The sequence below is a fragment of the Pleurodeles waltl genome, chromosome 2_2, assembly GCF_031143425.1.
Source record: "Pleurodeles waltl isolate 20211129_DDA chromosome 2_2, aPleWal1.hap1.20221129, whole genome shotgun sequence".
NCBI lineage: Eukaryota > Metazoa > Chordata > Amphibia > Caudata > Salamandridae > Pleurodeles > Pleurodeles waltl.
Window position 1 is genome coordinate 1,039,475,501 of NC_090439.1, and position 27,224 is coordinate 1,039,502,724.

Consider the following 27,224-nt stretch of genomic DNA (forward strand, 5'->3'; position numbering starts at 1 on the left):
GGCACAGTCGAATATTAAGAAGAAGGAGTAGAAGTGGAGGAGGGGTAAAGTGGAAGTGACCGGGAGGGGGTGGGGGAGGGGAGGGGAAGGATTGAGGGTGTGTGTTTGATATGAGTGAGAGGATGGAAGCAAAAGGGAGGGAGGAAGGAGAAGGGAGGCCGCCAGTGAGGAGGTAGAGTCAGGCCCAAACACGGACATCTGCATGTATGCAGCTAAAACACAGCAGAGGGGGTGGGCGATGCGTATGTATGCATGAAGCCCCTAAACGGGGGAATTGCCATAATGCACCCTGAATCAAGTAGCTAATAAGGTAGCGCTCAGTCCTCTGGTACAGAGAGGAAGCGGGCCCACGTCTGAAGGAATACGTTAACCTTATCCTGGAGGCTATACATAATTCATTCATGAGAAGCAGCTTGGTACATTGGAGTGATCCATTCTCCATGGGAGGGGGCTGTTTCTGCCCGCCAGTGTCTGAGTATGCATAATTTGACCGTGGCCAGTGCTGTATGCACTAAACGTTCCTGTGGTCGGGGAGGGTTGTACAGATCGCTGGTATCATGCAGCAATAGGAGGGAAAGGATAAGAGAAGGCGGCAAGGGTAGTGTTTCCCTGAGGGTGCACCCCACTGATCGCCAGAAAGGTTGAATGGCAGGGCAATCATGCAGGATATGAAGTAATTCGCAGCGGGTGTTGGGGCATCGGCGGCAGGAGGTGTGAGATATTAACCCTGCATACCACAGTTTCTGGGGAGTCCAGTACCAATCGTGTAGTGTCTTGAAGAGACTGAATTTCAAGCGAGCCTCCCGTGCCCCACGATCCCTTGCCTCAATCAGATCAGCCCAGTCCTCCATCTTATATTCTGTCTGGAGTCGCGCCTGCCACTTGTCTTTGAGAGAGACCAAGAGGGGAAGAGAGAACAGATGGCGGTTCAGCAGGGCATGCATACCAGATATGACTCCTCGGAAAAGACCCCAGGTTTCTAAGTAGTGAAGCACAGGAGATTGTGAGAGTCACAAGGGACATGTCCCCATATGTCTCCCAAGGCAGTGTTTGAGCTGCAGAAAACGCCACGAGTGATGGGCGGGTAGATCAAATTTCTCCCGGAGATCTGTGAACGGCTTCAATTGGCCATCGGTTAGAAGATGATCAACACGCAGAAGGCCTTTTGATCGCCACTCCTCCCATACTATTGTATTTCCCCCTATCATGAATCCCGCGTTGCCCCAGAGCGGAGCCCGGTCATGTATCAATGGATCCACTCCTAGTAAGTGGTGCGCCTTCCGCCAGGAGTTCCACATGGCTCTGATCATGGTATTGATTGGCAGAGGAAGGGTATGTCGTGCGCTGTAGAGCAAATTGAGTCCCGGTAGGGAGCGCAAGTGCGTCTGTTTCACCTCCACCCACAGTGGCGGGTCTTGGACTCCTGGGAGAAGGAAAACTAGTTGCGAGAGGTGTAACGCAAGGGTGTAATGTTCCACCGAGGGGAGACCCAGCCCACCGGACTCGTGCTGGGCAAGTAATGTAGCCCTGGGTAGCCGACCCCCAAACAAAGGCTTGGATGCGACGATCCGTCTCTCTAGGGAGAATCAAGGGGATTTGTAGAGGCAACATACCGAGAACATACAGGAACCTTGGCAGGGTCACCATGTGCACCGCCTGTGCTCTTCCTCAAATAGAGAGGCCTAAATGTGCCCATTTGTCAAAGTCCCTTTTCATGCTGGCAAGCAGTGGGTCTAGGTTGTCAGCCACCACATTGTCCAATCTTCTATTAATGTAGATGCCAAAATATTGAAGACGTGACTGCTTCACTTGACCGGGAAGCCCTGCACGGACGCACTCACTGTCACAGGGGATAGAGGCAGCGCTTCGCTCTTATCCCAGTTGATCCTGTAACCCGAGAGGAGCTTGAAGTCAGTTAAGATGGTTTGGAGCACCAGTAGGGAATTTGCTGGGTCTGTGAAAGTTAGTAAGATATCGTCGGCATATAGATAAATGGTGGAACTACCACCAGGAATGGGTACTCCGGTAATAAGACTTGATTTGCGGATCACTGCCGCTAAGGGTTCGACGGCCAGCAGGAACAGTAACGGCGACAGGGGGCAGCCCTTGCGTGGCCCCCTCCTGATAGAAAATACGTTGGATGGGAACCCACCGCAATTGACCTGTGCTGTCGGTGAGCCATATAACAAACGCACCTTATTAATAAAGCTGGTCCCGAGTCCAAACAGTTTTAGAGTTTCAAAAAGGTACCACCACTCTATGCGATCAAATGCCTTCTCGGTGTCCAGGGAGAGGTCAAAGGCCTCCTCCTGAGAATCCCGTGTCATCCAGAGAGCGTGGAGCAGGGTACGTAAATGGTTCCTAGAGAACGGCCGGGGATGAAATCCACTTGCGCATGATGTATGAGAGATGGAATGACCTTTTTGAGGTGTGCTGCTAGAATTCCCACCAGTATTTTGACGTCTGCGTTGAGGAGGGATATGGGGCGGTAAATGCCGCAAATTAGGGGTCTTTACCTGGTTTGGGTAGTACTACTATGGAAGCTTTGTTGGAGAGAGGGTGTAAGGAACCTAATTGGTCTGGCCCGCGGAGGGCCTAACATAGGGTGTCTATCATATCCGCTCCCATCCATTTATAGAATTCTGTTGAGAATCCATCCTCCCTAGGGGCCTTATGGTAAGGGAGTTTGGCTACTGCTTGTTCGATCTCTTTTTTGCTGATGTCCCCTTCCAAAAGAGCCCTGCCTGCCTCCGGTATGGTTGCCTTCTCAAAGAAGGTGGCCAGCTTATCTTGGTATTCCACAGTTTCGGGGGTGTGGAGGGTCTGATAAAAGCAACCAAACTCGTCTGCTATTGCCTGGGGGTGTGTAATAAACGTGCCATCAGTGCCATGCAAGGCCGGAATAGCCAGAGCCACTTCTCTTTGGCGGAGTTGAGCAACCAATAATCATCCTGCCTTCTCTCCATGCTCATAGTGCCGACCTTTCAGCCGCTGTAACTCGTAATTCCGCTTGTGAGGTGAAGAGAGCATTAAGCTCCATTTTAACCTGATCCAGGTGACGTTGGGTGGAGGGGAAGGGAGTTAGGGTGTATTCACAGGTAGTCTGAGCTATGCAATCTTCCAGAGCTCACTGTCTGTTACGCCCCTGGGCATTGGCTATGGCAGCGTCCCTCATTGGTTGCCACCTCATCGTTGCCTTTGCCGCAGCCCACAACAAGTGGGGGCAGGGGACCGAGCCCTTGTTGTTGAGTAAATAAGTGGTAACATGGGATTGGAGTTGCTACTTCCCCCTCGGTGTCCGGTATCTAGAGGTTTTAAGACATCACGGCTTACGTCCTGGAGACATCAGCCCAGCTCCAGAGCCAATAAAACTAGGGAGTGGTCAGACAATGCAGCTGGTAAAATTTGGGACTCCCTAATCGTGTGAAGCAGCCGATGGGTAAGGAGGAAATAATCTAGTCTGGATTGGGTCCCATGAAGTGGTGAGACAGAAGTGTATTCACGGTCTGATGGGTGGAAGAGGCGCCAATGATCCAGCAGACCGTGATCCGAAAGGATATCACCAATGAGAGCCCGGTCAGTGTTGTTGCTTACATCAAGGCCAACCTCCGGTCTAGAATGGCATCTCACGCGGTGTTCCAATCCCCACCTAGCAAGTACTAGGAGGCTCCAATCTCCGTCAGTAACCAATTTAGGGAGAGGAAAAAAAGGCGTTTGGAGCCCGTGGGAGTGTAAATGGAGCCAACACAGACCGTGGAAGCGCCCAGTTTAATCTTGGCGAGGACGTAACGTCCCTCAGGGTCAGACCACGTTTTGAGAAGTCTGAACTGTAGGGATCGACGAATGAGAATCGCTACCCCGCATTTTCTCCCCGAGCCCTGCATCTCACAATGCACGGATGGGGCTCCGCTGAAGAGCACCTTACCCACCCAATCTCTACGCATTTTCTCTGATTTCGAGGGAGAAAGATGTGTTTCTTGTAGAAGGGCGCTGTCCATCTTTTTGGACCGCAGGTAGGATAAGACTTTTTGCCTATTGATATAATGTGTCACGCCATGGATGTTCCATGAAAGGACTGTCAGCGGAACTGTCATCCCCATTTTCAGGCTTAGTCTATCGGGTCTCGGTGAACGTTTGGTCCCCTTTACTCTAGCACTCCTAAAGAAGAGACACTATGGTAGCGGCAATTCCTGGATGAGGGGGCACTGGGGGGAGGGGGACTGTGGAGGGAACCCTCGGTCAGGGAAGAAGAGAGGGGCGAGTGGGCAGTCAAAGAGAAAAAGAGAGAGAGACAAGGAAAGAGTACGTGGGGGAAATAGGGTAAGGACAGGCTCACTCAGAATATATTAGAATAGGAGAGAGAGGAGTGAACAGGGAGGCTAGGGAGGGAAGGTGGGGAATGGGGAGTAAAAATTGGAGGATACAAAAGAAATTGAGACACGGAGCAGGGGTCTATAGGAACCGAGGTAAATACCTCACTACTGTGAGCCCTGTTGAGCTACGGGTTGGGACCTGCATGACCCACGCGTCAAACGAGGGCAGTGGGGAAAGCGAAAGAAGGGAGGGAGCCCAGAGGGGCCAGCGATAAGCAGCCAGTGGTGGTCAATACAGGGTGGGATGTTAAGAACATTTCAGAGGGGTGCATGGGGGAAGCGTATTGTGTCAGGGGAGAGAGACTAAGAGGAGATCGGGGAGAGAGTCAGGGACAGTTCCGGGATGGGTGGGTCCCAGAATGTCACGGGTAGGAAGAGAAAGAGTGACTGCCACGCCAGTGCCGATAGCACCGGAGAGAAACTATGGAGTCTCTGTGTCAATATCCATAGCCAGCCCTGGAAGCATCCCTGAAGAAGTGGAGGGAGGGGCATACCTATGAGCCGAGGTCAGCATATGGGGTACAGTAAGGTAAGTAAGCATTAAGGTAGGTTGGGGGCCCAGGATGTAGGAGATGGGGGAGACACAGGGTGCTGCCTAGGGATCACCCCGAAGTAATGGACAATTGCATGGGGGGGACATGCAGAGGGGTCATGCGGGCTCCTGTGTTGGACTTTGTGGTATGTCCTCCACTGGGCTATGGTCGGTAACAGTCTTGGACAGGCATGACGGGTAGAGGAGCCTCAGAAGAATGGATGGAACTAATAGGCGGGTTTATACCCAGCTGCATAAATCAAACAACAAATTTAAGACAAAACGTCTTGTAAAGTACTACTAACAGTGAACAGTCTGGCCGAGGCAAGTTGCAACCAGAAACATATAAGGAATACATGAGGTAGTTAGCTTACGCTATATCCCCAGAGCCCCGTATGAGGCCAGGCTCCAGGAATGACGGAGTACACCCTGTGAGCCAGGTGTCTTAACAGCCCTATGCGCAGGGGTATACAATATCAACCATAGCGGTGAGAGCAATAACTACAGTGCTAGCAACTCCCACCATAACAGAGTTAGGGGTGGGGTGGCCAGGGCACTTAGCTGTCCAATGGGAAAGTACTCGCTCTGGACTGTTGGATGAAATATCCCAGCTTCTGCGGAAGTTCAGCACTGCTGTCGATCCATATCAGGTGACGGTTTCAAGGGGGATCGGGATTTGTCTCTACCTTGATCTTGAGTAAGAGCAATCACAGCCTGGAGAGCATGTTCTCGGCCTTCCTGTGATTTCAGTGAACGATCATAGGTTCTTCCCCTCTTCTGCAAAGTGGCATGGTTGTGAGGAGCAGAAACGGAAGGAGGGTCTCCCAGGGCAGGGGAGCCTGGTCTCGGGTGGGTGGGGGTGTGGTCCATGGGTTGCATAGCAAGGTCGTCCAGAAAGGAGCTAAGGTCTGCAGGTTCGAGGAAGTCTCTTGATTTACCATCCTGGGTGATCCACATACGAGCAGGCTCAAAAAGACCGAATTTGATGTCCAGTTTCCTTAGTTGTGGTTGTAGGGCCAAGAATGCTTTCCTCTTCTCATTTGTTGCTCTTGAGACGTCCACGGCCACCCATGGTTTGTGACCCTCTAGGGAGTACGGGCCTTGAGATCTGGCCGCAGAGATGACTTGGCGGGCCTGCTCCTAGCAGAGAAAGCATGCGATGATGGGGCAGGGCCGTCCAGAGGTCGCTTTATGTAAAGGACCAATTCTGTGGGCCCTTTGAAACTCCAACGGCAGGGAGAAATCCAGGCCTGTGAGTTCAGGAAGGAAGTTTTTAAGAAAGGCCTTGACAGCTGAGCCTTCCTTGTGTTCCAGTATACCAAAAAAAAACTGACATTGTCTCTCCGGCTCCTGTCCTCCAAATCTGTGATCTTTGTCCGCAGGACCTGTATCTCAGTGTCCTGTACTGGCAGTGCTGCGATGTGATCCTCGATGGTTGTGAGGAGTTGATCCAGGTCCGTTACCGTCACTTGGAAATGGGCTATGTCTGTCTTATGGAGGTGGAGGCCACAGAAATGTCTGAGATCTTCAAGTCCATCGCCTCTAAGCGCCGTCCTACTGCAGTGATTTCCTGCAGTATGCGGTCGGTGGCATCGGCCAGGCGGGGGTCGGTCGGCGGGGTTGTGGAGCAAGGAGGGGTCATCTCTGCCGCCATGGGTTTCGGTAGCGCAATAGCTTTGGAGAACAACAGTTGGCAGGAGTGTCTGCCTGACGATGTCCTGCTTGGCATCGCCACCTGAAGTGAAGGGGTTCAGGGGAGGGTTTTCAGGATATCGTTGTGATGATGACGGGGCTATGTTATGGTTGTGTGGAGGCCGTAGGTGTCTCCTCCTAGTGGAAAATCCGGCACAAGGACCCCTCAATGTGCTCCGGAGAGTAGGCCTGGTGACAAAACGGATCCGGCAGCAAAACGGCTATGTGGGCTTATCTGCTCTCAGGAGTGGTTGGCTAAACGTGCCTTACAGGTGCCAGTGAGCCAGTTGGACCCCAGGCGTCGCCAGCGCCCTAGCCAAGACCTGTCGCCATCAGGCCCAATCACTGTGTGGGGCTCCAGCCCTGGCCGTCCGTGGTGTGCCACCTCGGTGTAAGTCAGACCTGCTGTAGGTGTGGGCCAATCACACAGGCAAGGATGATGATCCAGTACCTGGATGAGGGCGCTCCTCCCGAAGATCGGGAAATAGGATCCAGCCTCATAGGAACACCCAATATGCGCTGACTGTCACGTCTCGATGAGAAGCCCTCTTCTTTTGGGTCCCGCTGTTCCAGGGGGCGACCGATTGCAGATTATAGCCAGCCTATGGGTCCATGTGTAGCTGAGGGGGGTAGAAGTTCCATGCAGCTGGGTCAGTAGGTAGCAGGAGCGCACCCCCACTCATGCGCTGGGGGCTCCACGTGGCCCGCTGATGAAAGTGTCCTCAGGTGGGTTCAGGATGTCTGCCACCTATTCACTGGAGCGTAGAGCCATCTAAAGTGAGGGGAAGGAGATGTCAGGCAGCCCCTTCCCGTCTCTCCCCCGCACCCACGTGTCCTCTGGGAGCTTGAGGGAGCCTCAGCAGGGTCAAAATCCACCACACACGACTGGACACGATCCGCCCCAGCTGCCTCTCTCACCTCGCGTCCCCTTCGAGCGAGAGAATAATCCAGGCTGCAGCTCCTCATGCATTTTAGGGCCGCGGTGCTGCAGCAGCCCCTCTGCAATCGGTAGGTGGGGAGTGGACCACTCCGGGCACCCGCCGCCTGTACGGGTGGGCAGCACACAGCAGGGGGAAGCACCCCTGGCAGTCATCAGCCCCTCTGTGCCCCCCGGGCTCAGTCAGGCATGCGGAGCTCACTTTTCAGGCAGCCATTTCCTTCGGTGGCCAGACCACGCCCCCCCAAGGGGGTGTTTTGAGGAGTTTCTTGTTGTGAATAAATCTTATTCAACACTCAAAGGACATTCTTCTTTATTTACAACAAGAGAGATCTGGAAGGTTTCCAAAAGGAACCAGAAGCGAACTGGAGGAGCAGGATAACCCAGAAGGAAGAAGGAGAGGATGAGAACTAGCAGAAGCATTGTGACACAATATATGAGCCAATTGTCCTCCTTTTATAGGCAAAGGAACAAGATACCTACAGGTCCATATTGAATTGGTAAAAAGGTTATAAGATTCAAAACTTTGATGGCCATCTTGAAATCGGTAAAATGTTATTCCTCAGAAATTCTCACAAGGGTTTCAGGGAGATATAAAGGACTGGAAGCATGGAGGTGCAGATGGCATCTCCTTCAAGAGACCTCCCAGGCAGAGGAAATGTAGCATAGGGAACAATATTGTCAGGCCAGTTGAAGGTAAGTTTATACTAAGAGTGTGCGCACCAGCACTCTCACAGACATCCTAGCTCTGCAGGAACTGTGCATCTGGCCCCCCAAGATAGCCTCAGACCCCGATATTAGACAGAATGCTGGCAGTGCAACAGTAATCACTGGTGGATAATCTATTGTCAACTGCAGGTTTGGTCTTACTCACAGATTTTTTACAATAAATAATCTTTGCCTTAAATCCATAACCTACTTTGCAACACATCTCTGCAAACCACTTGAGGTGTGCTCAGCCTTTACCTTGTGTAACTTGAAGTACTACTTGTACCCTAAGCTTTAGTGATTTGCAAACAATGTATCATATAACTTTCTACATGCACAGCTACACTTGCTTCCATGGCTCATGCTATTTCCATGCTATGGACCCACATGTATTCACACAGTAACTTTATATTGTAAATAACTATTGAAAGAAATCAGGTTATTGATAGAGAGGGTGGAACCCAAACTCAAACATAGAACCATGCTCTTTGTAAGGGTGCACCACAAAAATCACTAAATGAAACTGTGCTGAACACTCTGGTAGCTTGGCACAAATACAGTTCGGCTTAACAAGAGCCAAAGTGTAAAGTATGCATGCAACACTCAAACAGTAATAAAGTGAAAACACAACAAAAGAAACATCTCAAATCAATTTAGGAAAATAGAGTAAAGGTAACCAAATAAAATGACACCATATCAGCAAAGATCCAATCAGTAGAACTGGAGGTATGGAATTTTAAAGGTTTAGATAAAATGGAGTAAAAAAGCACAGCATGCCCACTGATGGTATTTGATCACACTGAACTGGGACAAAGTCACAAGTTCAGGCTGACAGCAATGGACCACAGGCCTAACACAGGACCTTGTTTGGCCTGCTAGGAGTTGTGCCTTATGTTCTTGGTGCGAGGTCAGTGCAGCATTGCTTTGCTAGGCATAGTGTTGCCTAGCGTTGATTCTGATGAAGCTTTCAGCTGTGTGGCGAGGCATGTGGGGCTTTGCATCACTCTGCATCAGTTCCAATGAAGCTTTCAGATGTACACCAAGGCTTGGCAGGACTTTGTGTTGCTCTGAATCTGTTCTAACAAAGCTTCAACCTTGAGGCGTGCCTTTGTGGGATTAGCACCAGATTTGATGGAAACTTCGGTTAGGCAAGGAGGAATTCTCTCCGATGCCATCCAAGGGTCCAGAACCTGGGGAGGCACCTCTTGGGGATCAGGGACTCACTCCAGCAGAGGCCAGCAGGGCTCAGGCAAATCCAGTTGCATGTCCAGGCAGGTCCAGTGCCGCAGATCAGCTGGGCAGTTGGAGGGATGTCCCTATAGCATGTTATGTCCATACAGCTCAGAACAGGAGGTCAGCCAATGGACCCTTGGAGTCACTCAGGGAGCCTGAGATGAAAGAAACAGGTCCAGTCTTCCTTCTCAGAGATCAGGGAAGGCCTCACAGTGGGGGGACAGTGTAGGCCTCAAGCAGCAGGGCAGTCTTCTGGTAACAGCACAAGAGTCCTCTGGGGAACAAGGAAGGCCTCAAGAAGCTGGACAGTCCACTGGTGAAGAAGGCAATCCTTCTTTTGTAGTGTCACAGATCCAGGTGTGCATTAAAAAGGTCGTTCAGGAGCTCCAATATTATTACTTGGAGCCAGCCGTTGAAGTGGGGTGGACATCATGGATCTGCAAAGGTCTTCCCTTGCCTGTCAAAGCTCCAAATAGTCTGTAGTGACAAAAGACTGGTGTCAGGTCCCTTTTTTGTGTGCTAGAGGCAGCCATTTGCAATTTAAGTGGGGCAGGGAACAACTCCACCCCATCCATCCTGGCAGGATGGTGCATTCTGCCAACATATAGTCCCCCTTTGTCTTACTCCATGGTAGGAATACACAAAGGTCAACTGCCAAGCTATTCACAGTCATATGACTCAGGACACAGGCAGCAGGCACAGGGTGGGTAGGACAAGAAAATGCCAACTTTCTAAGAGTCACATTTTCAGAATAATGATTTAAAATCTGACTAAGTCATTATAGAGAATTTTTAATTGCAATTAATTTGAGTCCAAACGTGACATTCCTACCTGTCCCAATCAAAAGTCAGCACTTATTAAGTGTAATAAAGTAATCCAATGTTATCTAATGGGAGGCCTCACAGTAGTGAAAAACAAAGGTAAAAGCGTTTCACTACCAGGACTTGTAAAACCTAAAACACAGGCACAATTTTTTCAAATAAAATTCACCCTGCCGAGCGGACTGTTTAGGACCTACTTCAGAGGTGACTGATATATTTTAAAAAGGAAAGATTAGGCCTGGCAAAAGGCTTATTTTTCCAGGCTGAATTGGCAGTTTAAACCTGCATTACAGGCAGCAATGGCATACCCGAGACATATTTAATGAGCTATGTAAGTGGGTGACACAAAGAGTGCTGCAGGCCCACTAGTAGCACTTAAAATATAAATTCTGAGTACATATAGTACCATATTCTAGGGATATATAAGTAAATTAAATATGCCAATGAGGTGTAAACTAGAAAGAGCACAGGTACTTTAGCACTGGCTAGCAGGGCACAGAGTCCTAATGTCAACAAAAATGAAATTCAGAAAACAGGAGGGGTGAAGGGAAACAGGTTTGGAGGAAGACCACGCCAAGGATGACAGGTCTAACAACTAAGTTACAATTCTGAAATGCCATTTTTAGAGAGTTGGCATTTTCCTGCCTTAACAAAAACCAAAGGAGGGACCGGGAGGTTAATGGTCCAGTGTACAGTCTCCCGATATGAATTCTCAAAAAAGGAGTACACTGTTCCAATCAAGAGGGAAAAAGAAGGGAGGCCTGATTCGAAAGGAGCAAGAACCCTCAAGCATCACACTGGATGACAAGCTTCATCATTGGGAAAGCTCCTCATTAGGCTGATGCTGCAATGCCTAACGGGCTCCCCAAAGGGGGCTCTTAACCGTATTGCAGATGGAATTAGATCGTGTCAATGGAGTAACCGAATTCCAGTACTCTGGCAATAGTGGAGAGAAAATAATAAAATTGGTTATCCATCATATAATATCGATCATGAATTTTAATCAGTGTTGAATTAGATGGAGACCAAGATTAAAACCAGAGTGAGAGTCAAAGGGTGAGTAATAATGCTCACGTGCTCTCAACAATTAAACATGAGAAAAAAAACAATTGTGGTGCCTCTAGTCATCGGGTCTACATGTTTCGCGTCTGGTGGTCCAGCTGGATCCATTGACGCTTCATCAGGACCAAAAATATTTATATAACTTCTCCAATTTTTTTAAACTAATTTAACCCTACTCTGGAGGGAAATACAAAAGCAGTCACTTACTTTTATGTATTGCTATGTCAAATGAGGTCGCCCATCCCCGGTGTCAGGATAGAGCTCCTAGGAATCGCATGTCAGAAACTGGAACTGACATTAAGTAGTACGTCGTTCGTAGGTTATTTAACCTACCCGTCTGACAGCGTGCCGATAGCCGATTTTCCTGCCTTAGCCATTTAGTGCCTGCAGCCTGTCTCTGGGTCACATAACTGGGTGTAGTTGACAGTTGGGCTTTGTGTATTCATCCAAAAGAGCCACACACAATAGGGAGCTTAAGTTTGCCTGGATGGGCTGTAACTGGTGAGGTGGGAGGTCAGAGCTGGGCATAGCACCACTTATGCTTAAATAGGCTGCGTCCTGCCTCCGCACAAAAGGCTGGATTCCCCTTGTAGTTAAGTTGGATTTCAAAGGTTTGTGTCCAGAAGCGCATCCACACTTCAAAGGCACAACTGGGTTTAAATACTGGACCTTAGACACTAACTCTTCAGTGCACTTCTGGTCCTCTGAATACTCTGCCAGTAAGAAGGACTTCTGTACTGGTGAAAGGACTGCCTCTTTGCTGGACTGCTGACCTGAAGGAGCAGCTACCCTGATGTGCTGACTTGCTGCCTGCTGTCTTCCAGCCTGAGTGAGAAGGACTGGACCTGAATCTTTTGAACCCAGAACCTCAGAATAACTCCAAGGGCTTATTGGCTGGCCCCCTGATCGGATGTTTCAGGGACATATCAGACTTCCAACAGGCCTTACACCTGGGCTCTACCATCTGTGAGTCCAGCCTACAAAATGGTGCAATTCCAGTCATGGACCCTCAAAAATGAGCGTGGTGTGTTCTGCCAGCCTCTGGATTCAGCGGAACTGATGTATCTTCTTTGCTGTGCATTGCAAACCTGACCAGAACTGATGCATTGCTGCTGCTGCTGCCTGGATAGGACCTGTCACAAAGACTTGCATTGCTGGCGCAGCCTACATCCTCTTCTAGACCGTCATTGTGTGATGCATCCTCCGTGCAGGTCCTCATATCCCTCATCGAAGGCAGCCTCAACCATGATGCCGGATGCTGCATTGCAGCCTGACAGTTCTTTGCAACCTAAGAATCACCCCAATTGAGGGACTTATCCTCAATACTGGTCTTCACATTGCATGCCTTCATTGACTGGATCCTCGACAAGGACGCAGGACCACATATTACAGCCTTGCTGCACTTCAGAACAGATGCATAGCTTTGTCTCCACTAAACATCTTCAACGCGGATCCTTGCAGCACTCAGCAATCCAGGATTTTAGGTACTCTGTTCAACAGACCCAACTGAGTCCCTGCAGCCTGCCCGAGCTCCATTGTAATCAGCCTAAGCTTGTAACTTTGTCCCAGTCCAGTGCAACCAGATGTCTATAGTTGGTGCTTTGTGCCTTTTCACTCTATTTTCACTTAAGCGTTTAAAACGGCATAGCTCTGGTTCTACTGATTTACTAAGTAAAAAATACTACATTTTTCTAATTTGATGTGATCATTTTTGTGGGTTATTTTCACTTTTTTACCGTTTAAAGTGTTGCACAAATACCTTACACATTACATTTGTATTATGGCTGACTGCTCTGTGGCAAGCTACCAGAGGTTTGAGCACAGGTTAATTTAGGGTCTTCTTGTGCCTCACTCTGACAAAGATTGTGGTTGCTGCTTGACCAGGGATCACACCCGAGCCAACGAGCAACCCAATGTCTTACAAAAGATAATTACCAAATTCTCTGTATGTGATTTTTCACTTTAAAATCTAGACTTTTGTCCATCTTGTAAGCTACTATATGAAACAAAGATCAGTAACATCCACCTAGTTGTAAAGGTGTGAGAAAAAAATAGTTTTTAAGTTAACTTGCTGGAACATTGTACATTTATTTTCAGCTACAACCAGCTGTCCAGTGTGTATAGAAAAACTGCACCAGAGGGTAAAAAAATCCGAAATCGTTGTGAACTATGGGTAGTGCAACAATAGAGATCTATGTACGATTTTGCTCATGTAATAAAACCTTTGCACAGGACGGCCCTACAGGAGCCTATCCTGTTATTGCATGCTTCTCAAATTCCCATGAAAAAAGACTCTGGCCCTCATTCTGACCCTGGCGGTTCCCTACCGCCAGGGCCAACGGGGGCGGGAGCACCGCCGACAGGCCGGCTGTGCTCCCATGGTCATTCTGACCGCAGCGCTTTGGCCGCGGTCAGAACGGGAAAACCGGCGGTCTCCCGCCGGTTTTCCACTGACCCTTAGAATCCTCCAAGGCGGCGCAGCTCGCTGCGCCGCCGAGGGGATTCTGACCCCCCCTACCGCCATCCTGTTCATGGCGGGAAAGCCGCCATGAACAGGATGGCGGTAGGGGGGGGTCGCGGGGCCCCTGGGGGCCCCTGCCGTGCCCATGGCCATGGCATGGGCACGGCAGGGGCCCCCTAACAGGGCCCAACTAGGCTTTTCAGTGTCTGCTGCTGCACCCGTCGCACGCCTTCCACTCCGCCGGCTCGATTCCGAGCCGGCTTCCTTGTGGAAGGCGCTTTCCCCGCTGGGCCGGCGGCGATCTGAATCAGATCGCCCGCCGGCCCAGCGGGAAAGTCAGAATACCCCTCGCGGTCAATTGACCGCGGGGCGGTATTCAGGCGGATTCCGACGGGCGGGCGGCAACCGCCGCCCGCCTAGGTCGGAATGACCACCTCTATTTCTTACTGCGCAAGTTTTTAATTCATTTATTGATTATCCTGAAGTATATTTGTTCTTATTTATTCAAGTATTTCAATTCTCTTTTTGATACAGCTCAAAGAGGGTTTGTTCACATCATGGAACTGAAGTTCCTTGTCTCCGTCAGAAATCTACTCAGAATAATGCAGGGTTAAGGTGAAGTAGCCATCTTGATTCTACTGGACCTACTGGATGCTTTTGATACCGTGTAAAATTGACTGCTCGAAGCAGTTATGAAACACAAGGGCCCTTATTAAGAGTTTGGCAGGTGGCCACTCCAGTTTTCCCCCGCTGGCCCTATTATGAGTTTTCTGCTGGGCCAGCAGGTGGAAACAGCGTGGCCCAGCGGGAGACTCACCACAACATCGATTACGAGCTGGTGGCAATGTTGCGGTGCAACAGCACCCATCGCACTTTTTACTGCCCGTAATACAGGCAGTAAAAAGCCTGACGGGGCTGTCCATGGGGGCCCCTGTACTGCCCATGTCAAGTGCATGGGCAGTGAGGGGGCCCCCATGGGGCCCCTGGTACCACGTCTCCGCTAGCCTTTGAATGGCGGTGGGATTGCCATGCAAAAGCTGGCAGAGAGGGGAGTCGTAATCCCCAGGGCAGCGCTGCTTGCAGCACTGCCATGGCGTATTAAGACTGTCAGCACCACTAGGCTGTTGACTGGTGGCAACCTGGGGGTGCCTACGGTCGGGCCATGGCAGCTCCACCAGGGTCATAATGTGGAGGCTGGACTGCTGCTTTGGCAACTGTCCAACCTCCACCTTGCCAGTGTCGTAATAACGGCCAAGATGTTTAATTAGCATGCTCATTTTTTCAAAGGGGAGAAAAGAAGTGGTTACTTTATTCCCCTTCCAATTCAAATGTTCAAACATCACTTGTGTTCCTGAAGGATCTAGCTTGAGTCCTGTCTTTTTCAGTTTTTATATATTTTTTCTCACCAAACTTGTTAGATCCTTTGAACTGTAATTCATATTATGGGCAGATGACATCCACATTAATCTTAGGATAGATGAGCACCTGCTTGATACCAAGTCTAGCTTCCTAAATTTCTTGCTTACAGTTGCTAATTGAATGTACACGTGCTGTTTGATATCAAATGCTGACAATACAGAGGCAGTTATTAAGGGTGGTGCTTTGCCTGTGTTGTACTTCTACTGATGGCCTACTGACTTTGGCTACTGTCCTTAAATTTGGTTTCATTATTGACTTATCTTATCCACAGCAAAACCATTACATGAGATTACCTAGGAAAATGCTCCCTTCTCCAACCTTTGAGAACCGTTTTGTGGCCATCCAAGCTATCATTGAATCACAACTTCACTAGGGAAATGCCTTATAGTTGGGCCTTCCTAAATATTAATTGCACTGCCTTCAAGTTGCCCAAAATATGGATGCATGGTTTCAAATAGACGTTCCACAGCAAAAACCCGATTTCCAACCAATTTGCTGAGCACCACTGACTTCAAACAGTCAAATGGGGCATCTTTAGGAGCCTATGCATTTGTCAAAAGTCCATGTATTGCCACACCCTCAATTCATTAAACATCTTTTCACCTGGTACCAACAAACACAGACGTTTTGTCATTTTTTATGCGTCTTGCTAAAGATTCCTAAATATCTAAAGCACACTGGCCAAGGTGGCTTTTAGAAATGGGGTCTTTTGATTGGCAGCCAGGTTACCCCCTGTTCAAGCAAGGACCCTCACAAGGAGAAACACACCTGGTGAACCCCCACTCACCCCCTTGCTAGCTTGGCATGAGCAGGAAGGCTTAACCCAGAAGCAATGTTTAAGGTATTTGTACCAACACACACAGTGAGACAATGAAAACACTACAAAATGAACACCACACCAGTTAATAAAAATAGGTAATATTTATCTAAATCAAACAAGCCCAAAATGACAAAAATCCAACACACACAAGTCAAGATATGAATTTTCAAAAGAATGAGAGTCTTACTCCGTAAAAAACAATGGAAACATTGAGTATACACAAAGTACCTGGTTTGTGTAAAAAAATAAAGGAGCACGGGCGAGTGAGCATCGAAAAAGTCAGAGATGGATTGATTCCTTACTCGCAAGTGAGGTCGTGCATCGTTTCTTCTCCGGTCGGGCAGGCGATGTGTCGTTTTTCTCCTTTGCAAGAGAGCGATGTGTCAATTTCCAGGCGGAGCACCTCAGATCCCTGCAGGTTCACGATGACTTTGACGCCCAGTGACGATGCATGTGAAATCTGGTTGCAGGGTGTTTAAAAACCACACTGCATAGGGTTTGCGTTGTTATCAGCAGCTGCAAGCAGGTATTCCATTGTTTCTCCAGCTGCGATACATTGATCTCCCAGCCGTGATGCAGGTGGAGCGTCAATTTCAGCCACAAAGCGAGTGGCGTGTTGTTTATCAGCTGCATTGCAGAAGGTGTGTAGAACATTTCCCTGCACGATGTTCTGTGCGTGGATTTCAGGGCACCACTTGGCAAGGCAGGAGTCTCATCAGAGAACCCAGGTGCTGGCGGAGGAAGTCTTTGGGGGTTATTCTAACTTTGGAGGAGGTGTTAATCCGTCCCAAAAGTGACGGAAAAGTGACGGATTTACCACCAGCCGTATTACGAGTCCATTATATCCTATGGAACTCGTAATACGGCTGGTGGTATATCCGTCACTTTACCGTCACTTTTGGGACGGATTAACACTCCTCCAAAGTTAGAATAACCCCCTTTGATGGCCCTGAGATTTCAAAACAGGAGACAAGCTTAGTTCAAGCCGTTGGAGATTCTTCTAACGCAGGAATGCACAACAAAGTCCAGCCTTTGTCCCCTTTCACAGGTAGAAGGAGCAACTGCAAGATAGCCCAACAAAGCACAATCACAGGCAGGGAAAGCACTTCTCCTCAGCTCTTCAGGTCTTCTCCTTGGCAGATGTTCCTCTTGGTTCCAGAAGTGATCTTGAAGAAATTTAAAGTCTGGGGTTTTGAGTCCACTACTTATACCCTTTTCCTCCTTTGAAGTAGGCAAACTTCAAAGGAAAGTCTCTATTGTTCACAAGATCCTGCCTTGCTCAGGCCAGGCCCCAGACACACACCAGGAGGTTGGAGACTGCATTGTGTGAAGGCAGGCACAGCCCATTCAGGTGTAAGTGACTACTCCTCCCTCCACTCTAGCTCAGATGGCCCATCATGATATGTAGGCTACACCCCAGCTCCCTTTGTCTCACTATGTAGAGGGATTTCACAAACAGCCCAACTGTCAGTCTGACCCAGACAGGGAATCCACAAACAGGCAGAGTCACAGAATTTTTTAAGCAAGAAAATGCCCACTTTCCAAACCAAAAGATGTATTTTTAAAATGTGAGTTCAGAAACACTAAACCCATATTTCTATCTGATCGCAGAAGGAATCTGCACTTTAGGAATATTTAAAGGCAGCTCCAATGTTTACCTATGAGAGAGATAGGCCTTGCACAGTGTAAACCGAATTTGGCCGTATTTCACTGTTAGGACATGTGGAACACATCAGTACATGTCCCACCTTTAACGTACACTGCACCCTGTCCATCGGGCTACCTAGGGCCTACCTTAGGGATGCCTTACATGTATAAAAAGGGAAGGTTTGGACCTGGTAAGTGGGTACACTTATCATGTCTAATTGGCAGCTTACAACTGTACACATAGACACTACAGTGGCAGGTCTGAGCCATGTTTACTGGGCTACTCATGTGGGTGGCACAACCAGTGTTGCAGGCCCACTAGTAGAATTTGATTTACAGGCCCTAGGCACCTCTAGTGCACTTTATTAGGGACTTACTAGTAAATCAAATATGCCAATCATGGAAAAGCCAATTACACATAGAATTTACACTGGGAACACTTGCATTAAACACTGATCAGTACTGGTAAAGTTCCCAGAGTATCAAAAACAGCAAAAACAGATCCCAGCACACAGTCAAACGTGGGATGCAGTGTCAAAAAAAGACAGGGGAGACCATACCAAGGATGTCAGGTGTAACAGTGGCCTTTAATTCTCCTCCTTGGTAGCCAAGTCTTACAATTCCGCTCCTCTTTTAATTAGAGCCACCACCACCCACCTCACTGAAAACGTCTGAAAACCTAGTTATTTACTCCGTAGTTTTCAGGCTTATGGGCATGATTGCACCCTTTGACAGGGCATCAAAACCTGTAACAGCGCGTTTTGAAAACATCCATAATAAAATAACTAAATAAGTAACTAAAAAATATATAACATGTGAAGGCAAGGGTTAAATTATACACAACGCGCGCTTTGCAGCTGTCCTCGACTTGCAGAAGAAGGAGATTTTTCCTAAAGTCAGTTGACCCTGATGGCTTTTCTTGCTTTACTTCATTTTTTTTTACTAAGTGCAATCTATAGCTCCGCTTTAGTTTCCTGTCATTCAAACTTTTTTGATCATTCTCTTCCAAAGATTCTATGAACGCCTTTGGTGTTTAAAAAGCTGGTGTTTCAATGGTACACAGTTATTTTTCTCTTGGAGGGAAAACAGTCAAAGGCTGACATTTTCAGAATGTAGCACAATTACCAAGAAAAGATACAGCAGTCAGCATCTCGACCTCCTCCCCGAGGCATTGTGGTTGTTTTATCATGTTCCCTGTTATTCTGGGTACCGAGAAGAAAGCTAGTTATACTGTAGCTGCAATCCCTGGCCAATCCACAAGAGTATTGATTACCAAGGCACTCCATTTTTTATTTGTATGAATTCTCTTTAAAGATTCCCCTTTCTTGATCTCAGCAGCCACTTTAAGCAGAAGTCGTCTTTGCAGGTTCGGAATCCTTCAGAGTATGCTCAAAGCTGTAGTTCTTCTCACTCTGTGATTGCTCGTTTGTGAGTTTCCTGAGGTAACTCCTCGGTGATAAGCTTTCTTGTACTTTCAATAGTGTAAAAATAGGACCACTGCGTATTTTTGGAAGCAAACTGTTTATGTGTAACTGTGAAGATTTGCACCTCCAGGGCAGCACATTTGCAGAATTCGTCTCATGTAAACGTCGTTCAGATGTCTGAGCTTGCAAAACTTAAAAGTAGACATCCTCCACTTGGGTGCACGGTAAAGCACCCACAGAGACGTCAACAAACGCAAGAAAACACTGAATCAGATTTGCGCTTACACTCTAGCATCCTGTGAACAATCACTTTATGACAACCAGAATATTGCGGACGGAATACTACAAAATACAAATAAATGACGACGGTACTGGGTACCAAAATAGAGGGAGGATATATATCTATATATATATGTATATATATATATATATATATATATATATATATATATTAAAACCTCGAGGCGGAGAGAGTCCCTAGGGGGCTCTAAGAATATTTACGATACCTACTTACGACAATCCGGATCCTGAAATGGTGGTGGAATGGGCGGAGAACTTGAAAAACTGCTCAATGATCATGATGCACATTTTAATCAAGTATGCATTGAAAGACGGAGCAAAACTTTTAGTGGAAATTGGTACATTGAAGCAGGAATTAAAAGCTTTGGTACCAAAGAGGCCAAATTGGAGAAATTGGAAACGGAAATTGCAAATAAAAAACAACGCAATTTTATGAGGAATTATATAGACCACAAAACAGGGCGCATCTTGACTTTCTATATGAGATACCACCATTTATACAAGGATGAGGAATTAAATAATGAAGAGCATTTCGGAAAGGATCATCAGCCCTGGTCGGGGAGTGAATTTTCAGATAGCAACGCACGCTTCTGATGTATCGGACACAACGTTTGCTCAAATGGAACAGAGAAGTTCATTTTTTTTCAAACAGTTCCAGTTATTGAACCAAAACAGAACAGAGCAACAATCGGATCAAAACTATCAACGAGGCAGAGGAGGTAGAAGAAAAAGAGGCAAAGGAATGTTAAGTGTCAATCAGAGGTCTGAGGGCAAAGCGCCAGTGGGAATGAAAGCAAGGATCAGACAAAGGCACTATGAATGTAGGAAATCTTTCCAATCGTATTTTAACTGATGAGGGGAAGAAGTTACAGTCTTTAGGTTTATCTTTTTGCCCCTCAATGGATTTTAACTATGTCCCAAGTAGGGTTGACTTATTTTACTTCACGAGAAAACTGAAATTGAAAAAATGGTTTGACTGTAAACCCAGTCGTCAAATTTCGGGAGACGTTGCGCCACCCATTAGCAATTTACAAATTGGTGACATTGAAATGTTGCATACTTTATCTGCTTTGGATGGTACCAACCTATATCATGAGGACTCATTACCTTAATCTATCTAATTTGGACATAGAACTGGGTACAAACTGTCCTGCTGCCTTCAAACCAAACTCCACTTTCTTGTCTATGATATCGTGTGATGCTCTGAATGTGCTTGAGAAGGGGGTGATAAAAGATTTAAAAAATATTAGATATGCACAGTCACACACACGTAAAAATTTGATGCAGAAATAACTTTATGTAATGCAAGATCTGAAATCTGATCCTAAGATAGTAATATGTGAATCAGATAAGGCGGTAACGTTGTGGTAATGTCTAAAAACATGCATCTGCAGGAGGGTAGGATGCAGTTGGCTTATGTGACTTGCTATACCAACTATAGTAGGATATAAATTCAGACAGGCAGAACAAACCTATGTTAAATTATTAACAGATTCGAGGGACAAAGGTCTTTTAGAATGGGAAGAATGTTTGTTTCTTAAACCTGTTAGTTCTAAGATCCCCATTCTATATCTTCTCCCAAATTTGCATAGGAGTTCTAGGAATCCTCCAGGGAGTCCTGTTGTTTTCTCCATTGGATCCCCAGTAGGCATTTTGCTCATGTTTACGATTCAAAAGCAGATGCCCGGGTGACACCCTCAGAGGCACCCTTATTTTCCGAACCAATGCCACCACAGACAGAGTCTGACCTCCTGCCGATGGTGCTAGCACCTTGGCAGGATGTAAGACAAAGGGCCTGGGCAGGAAGGAGGTCACACCTCCTCCCTCCCATGATGGCTAGTGTGAAAAGCATCAGGGTGGTGAGCCTCAAGGGTTTCACCCGCCTTTGATCTGCAAGTAGTTATCCCCCCAGTGGAGGAAAAAGCCTTCCTGCCCTGCCTGCTGGGCAGGCAGGAAATTAGCTATGCAGGAGGTGTGCACCTCCCTCAAACTAGCCACACCTTTGAGGGTGAGCTAGGAGTTCTGCACGGCCAAGGAAGCGTTTTGCCATCTTGGCAGATCCCCGGAATAGTGGGTTCTCCGTAGAAAGTGACATACTCTCCACAGGAAGTCATCACTGCAGGCGCAGACTAGCTGCAGGGATAGTAGCCCGTTGTCCACTGCCCCTCACACCCTGAAATGCCCCCTAACCCAGGATTTGAGGGGCTCCCCTTGCATCAGAACTTAGATCTTACCTGGACAAGAAGAAAGAAGCACAAATAGTTGCCTGCACCAACAACAGGACCTGGACTCCAGCCCCAGCGAGAAGAAGAGGACACAGATTGACCTACGGAGACCAGCACTGGAACTGTGTGCCTGGCATGTGTTTGTGGTGAAAACTCATTTTTCCCAACCAGAGGGACATCAGTGGACACCGAAACCCCAAGGAAGACTCACTTGATTGGTGGCACCAGTCCCTTGCAAATTGCAGGAGTAAAGACGTTTTGAGAACGAAGAACTGTGACCTGATTACCTGAACCCAAAGAAACTTGGGGCCAGATTTATACTCCGTTTGCGCCGGATTTTCATCATTTTTTTGGGCGCAAATTCGACGCAAAACGAACTCCATATTTATACTCTGGCATTAGACGCGTCTAGCGCCAAAGTTCATGGAGTTTGCGTAATTTTTTACCGTGGACACCTACTTTGCGTTAATGATATGCAAGGTAGGCGTTCCCTTCCAAAAAATGACTCCGAGGCATGTGCACCGTATTTACACTCCCGGGCAAAAATGACGCCCGGGAGTGGGCGGGTCAAAAAAAATGACATCCAGCCGATTTTGCGTCGTTTTTTAGCGCCTGGTCAGGGCAGGCGTTAAGGGACCTGTGGGCTCGGAATGAGCCCAGAGGTGCCCTCCCATGCCCCCAGGGACACCCCCTGCCACCCTTGCCCACCCCAGGAGGACGCCCAAGGATGGAGGGACCCATCCCAGGGAACTTAAGGTAAGTATTTAAAAAAAAAAAAAAATGTGGCATAGGGGGGCCTGATTTGTGCCCCCCTACATGCCACTATGCCCAATGACCATGCCCAGGGGACATAAGTCCCCTGGGCATGGCCATTGGGCAAGGGGGCATGACTCCTGTCTTTGCTAAGACAGGAGTCATTTCAATGGGAGTTGGGAGTAAAAAAAAATGGCGCAAATCGGGTTGAGGCGAAAATTTTGCCTCAGCCTGACTTGCCCCATTTTTTGACGCCCAAGCTCCATATTCCCCTACGCCGGCGCTGCCTGGTGTAAGTCATTTTTTTTAACGCACACCAGGCAGCTCCGCCGGCTAACGCCGGCTAATGTCATTGAATAAATACGGCGCCCGCATGGCGCTTCAGAATGGCGTTAGATTTTTTGACGCACAACTGCGTTGGCGCAGTTGTGCGTCGAAAAGTATAAATATGGCCCCAGGTGTCCAGCATCTAAGGGGTGGGAGTGAGGCCTGTGCAAAGTTTCAAGCCTCTACTCCCCACCAAACGCCCTCCAGCTGCCTGAAAGTTTGTGGACCACCCTTGCAGCTAACAAGACTTGTTTGTCGCCTGCATGGAGACTGATGGCCACACGACGTTCACTGACTCCAGAGCACCTCCCAGCATAGGGACCAATGTCACCAACAACCCCCTTCTTGTGGGTTTGCAGCCTGAAGGAAGTGACTTTGACTGGAGCAGCAAAGCAGCTTTGGCATAACCAGCACGGTGATTGAAAGCTAGGTGCTACCTCTGCACCCGGAGCCACCGGACGAGGTGGTGAAAATCCAAGCATTGATTCTTGGTCGTGGCCCCCCAAAGACCTCTACATCCAATGGGTAGAGTGTGAGTCCACCCCCAAAGCCAGTTTTGCACAGAGTGCAAAACGCACCAGCCACTGCTGAACGTTCAGCACCAAGAACAGTCAAGTTACCTCTGCATCCGGACTTCCTGGGCAAGGTAACAAAAGTTTGACAGTTGACTCTCGGTCTAGGTCCCTGCAGCACCTTAAGTTCCTGTGGGTTCACCGGAACTCACACCAGAAGTACCCGAGTGCGCACTGCTATTTTCCCGATTGATTTCAATGGCAGCCCTTTACATCTGCAAAGTACTGTATTTTCTAAAGACTTAAAAATACACAACTCCGGTTGTACAAAAGCTATAAAGTTTGTTTTGGGATCTAAATTAAGATTAAAATAGAATCTATTTTTCTAAATTGGTGTCAAATTTCTGTTGAGTCATGTCATTTACTTATCGTCCATGTTGGTAATTTGAAATGCTTTACACATGTTCCTCTAAGTAGCCTGACTGCCCTTTGCTACACTACAAGGACCAAGCTAGGGTTTACTTTGAGTGAATCCGAACTCCACTACTGGGTATTGTCTTGGTATTCCATGGAAAGGTTACCTAGTCATACCATATAACACCTTCACCTTGCTACATTTCCAAATTAAGATGGTCTTGTACATTAATTACATGTTCATATTCTATGGCCATGCTCTTCATATACCTATGGGTAATTAAACTTATGTTGATCCAAAATAATTTTGATTATATGCCTGAGTGGAAGATGTATTGTGCTAAAAACATTCCAAATGTTCAAATGGTGTTAGGGCCGTGGGTGTATCGCAAGACCCTGCAGTGTGAGGGGGCACCCCTGCTAGTGCTTTTGATATTTCGGATGCATGACAATTAACAGCATTGATCTTCAACTCTGTGACTGGCTTCTCTCTTGAGGACAGCTTGCAAGATTAATCATCTTGAAATCTGTAAAAGAGAATACCTATTCTGAGAGTGGATGGAGTCCCATTTAGAAGATAAACAAGCCCCACCTTGAATGCGAGGAGCCGTCCCCAACCAGTTCTTCTCATTCTTCCTTATTACACTCAATGAGAGTCATGTAGTTGGTGTCAACCACTCCCACCTTGGAATCCCTCTCTCCTTCTGTTAGCATTTCACCTCTCAGAGTGAAGGGACAGTGAGAAGCAGTGACAGGAGATGACGCCAGCACTGCATCATGCTGGCACTAACTTTGCATGTGAATTTCTCAAGAACAAGTTCCCAGACTCTGGACGTTTCAGCTAGGTTTGAGCCAAATGCCTAGTTCTGGCTCAGCTTGAAATCTTACTCTTGAACCCTTGAGCCTAAAACGAACTATGCTTTCGTGTGGCTTCTGCCTTTCACTCATGCTCTAACCACATTCACCATGAATTAATGACAAAGCTGTAACCTTTACTGTGAAATGGGGAAGATAAATGGTTAATGTTGGACCTGGCCCTTGTGGCAGGTTCATCCCCAGACTGTTTGCCTCCTTCCTGCTATTTTTTAGGACCCCTCTCTGTTGGCTCTAGGACTTTGAGCACTTCATCACTGCTGATTAGTGCTAAAGTGCAGGGTCCCTCCATTCTAAAGTTGGTATGATTGGCTTATACCTATTTGGCATATTTAATTTACCTGTAAGTCCCTTGTACAGTGGTATCTCTATACCCAGGACCTGTAAATTTAATGCTGCTAGTGGGCCTGCAGCGGTGCTTGCGCCACCCACTGAATTGGCCTTTCAAACCTGTCTCAGGCCTGCTAAAGCAGGGCTTGTGTGCACAGTTCTCTGCCAGAGGGACCTGGCATCTAAATTTACTTGCCAGGCCCAGAACTCCCCTTTTAGCACATGTACGTTAGGCCCTAGCTAGCCCTATGACAGGGTGCTATCTGTGTAAAAGGCAGGACATGTGCCTAGTTGCGTGGCCTGTCCTGGTAGTGTCAAACAGCCTATTTGGTTTCTCACTGCTGCCTTCTCATAGGATTGCATTGGAAATGCCCTGCCTTATGTCTAGGGGGTATTGTCTGGTTTATGAAGGATAGCGTAGGCATGTTGAGTATACCCTTCTGTGCCCAGGACGTAATGGTTACGGCCTGAAGCACAGTGCTCATTGTTATTAGGCCGATCTGCGAAACCTCTAGGCGCCAGGGAAATTTTTTTTTGTGTGTTTTTTTTTTTGTTTGTTTGTTTTTTTAGAGATGGGGAGCGACCCATTAGGCAAGGGTCGCTCCCCTGGCAGGAAAATTGTATTTAGACCATTTCTGCCCCCCTTGGGGGCAAATCGGTAGGCACCAGGATCTTTTTTTTTGATCCAATGTCACGCAGGGGGAGCGACCCCGTAGGCAAGGGTCGCTCCCCAGGGGGTTGGGGGGGCAAATTTATTTTAGGCCATTTCTGCCCTCCCTGGGGCCGGCTGAGCTAGAGGTAGACACTTTGCAAAAAACACCTCTGTTTTCTGTGAAAAAATGTGATGTCTCCACGTTGTGTTTTGGGCCATTTCCTTTCGTGGGTGCTAGGCCTACCCATACAAGTGAGGTACCATTTCTATCGGGAGACTTGGGGGAATGCTGGGTTGAAGGAAATTTGTGGCTCCTCTCAGATTCCAGAACTTTCTGTCACCGAAATGAGAGGAAAAAGTGTTTTTTGGGCCAACTTTTGAGGTTTGCAAAGGATTCTGGGTAACAGAACCTGATCAGAGCCCCATAAGTCACCCCATCTTGGAGTTCCCTAGGTGTCTAGTTTTAAAAAAATTGCTGGTTTGCTAGGTTTCCCCAGGTGCCGGCTGAGCTAGAGGCCAAAATCCACAGGTAGGCACTTTGTAAAAAACACCTCTGTTTTCTGTGAAAAAATGTGATGTATCCACGTTGTGTTTGGGCCATTTCCTTTCGTGGGCGTAAGGCCTACCCACAACAGTGAGGGATCATTTTTATCGGGAGACTTGGGGCAACGCTGGGTGGAAGGAAATTTGTGGCTCCTCTCAGATTCCAGAACTTTCTGTCACCGAAATGAGAGGAAAAAGTGTTTTTTTGGTCAGATTTTGAGGTTTGCAAAGGATTCTGGATAACAGAACCTGCTCAGAGCTGCACAAGTCACCCCATCTTGGATTCCCCTAGGTGTCTAGTTTTCAACAATGTGCTGGTTTGCTAGGTTTCCCCAGGTGCCGGCTGAGATAGAGGCCAAAATCCACAGGTAGGACCTTTGTAAAAAACACCTCTGTTTTCTGTGAAAAAATTTGATGTGTCCACGTTGTGTTTTGGGCCATTTCCTTTCGTGGGAGCTAGGCCTACCCACACCAGTGAGGTACCATATTTATCGGGAGACTTGGGGGAACGCTGGGTGGAAGGAAATTTGTGGCTCCTCTTAGATTCCAGAACTTTCTGTCACCGAAATGAGAGGAAAAAGTGTTTTTTTTGTTAATTTTGAGGTTTGCAAAGGATTCTGGGTAACAGAACCTGATCAGAGCCCACAAGTCACCCCATCTGGGATTCCCCTAGGTGTCTAGTTTTCAAAAATGCGCAGGTTTGCTAGGTTTCCCCAAGTGCCTGCTGAGCTAGAGGCCAAAATCCACAAGTAGGCACTTTGTAAAAAACACCTCTGTTTTCTGTGAAAAAATGTGATGTGTCCACATTGTGTTTTGGGCCATTTTCTTTCGTGGGAGCTAGGCCTACCCACACCAGTGAGGTACCATTTTTATCGGGAGACTTGGGGGAACGCTGTGTGGAAGGAAATTTGTGGCTCCTATCAGATTCCAGAACTTTCTGTCACCGAAATGAGAGGACAAAGTGTTTTTTTGGTCAAATTTTGAGGTTTGCAAAGGATTCTGGGTAACAGAACCTGGTCAGAGCCCCACAAGTCACCCCATCTTGGATTCCCCTAGGTGTCTAGTTTTCAAAAATGCGCTGGTTTGCTAGGTTTCCTGTTGGACTTTTGCTTATGCAGGGTCATCCTGATAAATATGATTAAAGTATGGATTCCCCTAGAGAGTAG